The following is a 1,622-nucleotide window of genomic DNA, read 5'->3' as shown; positions in this document are numbered from 1 at the left end:
ACCTGCATGCTGCTTACCTGATTGAGAGGGAAATCACAGAATTTTCACGACTGCAGAGTTGGAAAAATACCACAGTGGCGGAAATGTATGTGTTTTTGGCACTCTGTTTGTTGATGAAGCACTGTCACAAACATGCAATAAATGACTATTGGAGCAAGGGCAAGACAATACCAACACCTTTATTCGGGAAATATATGTCACGAGACAGGTTTCAGATACTCCTCAGGTGTCTACATTTTGGAAGTGTTCAGGACCGAACACCTGATGATAGACTGTGGCGAGTGAGGCACTACATGAACGATGTTATTGGAAAATTCAGAGATTTTTACATACCAGCACAGAAGCTGGTGGTTGATGAATCTCTCATACTTTTCAAGGGACGTGTTCCATTCAAACAGTACATTCCCTCAAAACGAAACCGATTTGGCCTGAATTTTTTTGTTCTTTGTGATTGTGAGACAGGATACGTGTTACACATGATTCTGTACTCGGCTAGTGATGTAGACATTCCCGGTAACGACGAACATGGATTCTCGGGGAGTGTAGTGAAGACCATCATGGCTCCGTGGATGAACAAGGGACACATTTTATACACAGATAATTACTATACAAGTCCCTTGCTAGCTCGGTTCTTGCTAGAAAATAGAACCGGATTGGTTGGTACAGTAAAGCCACAACGAAGGGAAATGCCTGTGTTTGACAACACATTGCAGTTGGTGAGTGTCAGAGAAGGAAAAGTGATAACATTCTGTCAGTTCGGTGGAAAGACAAAAGAGAGGTGAACTTGTTGACAACAATTCATGATGGAACAATGGTGAACAGTGGGAAAGTGAGCCATAAAACAAACGCACCACTATATAAGCCAGACTGTGTTTTAGACTATAATATCAACATGCGGTTGATTGATAAATCAGACATGATGATTGGCACTGCAGAGTGTGTGCGGAAGACATATGTAGGTGGACGAAAAAAGTGTTCTTCCATCTTGTGGACATGAGCATGCTGAACTGTTTCAACATGTACCTTGTGAGAACTGGACGTAAGCCCACTTTCCGTGACTTTGTATTTGATGCTGCAATACAGTTATTAGGAAAGTTTGCAAAAGATGTCCCAGGTATTCAGCGGCCCATCATAAACCCACTGTTGCAGCATGCTGGTACTCCACGCCTCGCTCACACTGAAGGCTTCCTAGCACACAAACTTAAGTATTTGCCACCTGGTGTGAAGCGTGCAATAGCCCAACGTGATTGCTTGGTGTGTAAAACAACGACACGTAGAGACAAGAAACGGAAGCTTGTGCAAACATGGTGTGAAACGTGTGGTATCCCATTATGTGCTGTCGACTGCTTCAATGACTACCACAGTCTAGAAATCTTGTAAGTGTGCTTCAAAGTGTGTATAGCGTGTGCGAGTGTGTAAATATGTAAACATATAAGCAGATAGCATGTGCGTGTGTGTAAATATATACAAATATAAGCAGAACATACAATATAATAGACTGTAATGACATATTATATTGCCGTAATTGAAAACATTTGTGTGCGCCTGTGTATACTCAAATATGCAACAATTATTGATACAAAATATGTTCAAACAGTATTTGAAACACAATTAGTGAAAAA

Source organism: Procambarus clarkii, chromosome 5 (assembly GCF_040958095.1).
Source record: "Procambarus clarkii isolate CNS0578487 chromosome 5, FALCON_Pclarkii_2.0, whole genome shotgun sequence".
NCBI lineage: Eukaryota > Metazoa > Arthropoda > Malacostraca > Decapoda > Cambaridae > Procambarus > Procambarus clarkii.
This window is presented reverse-complemented; position numbering follows the sequence as displayed.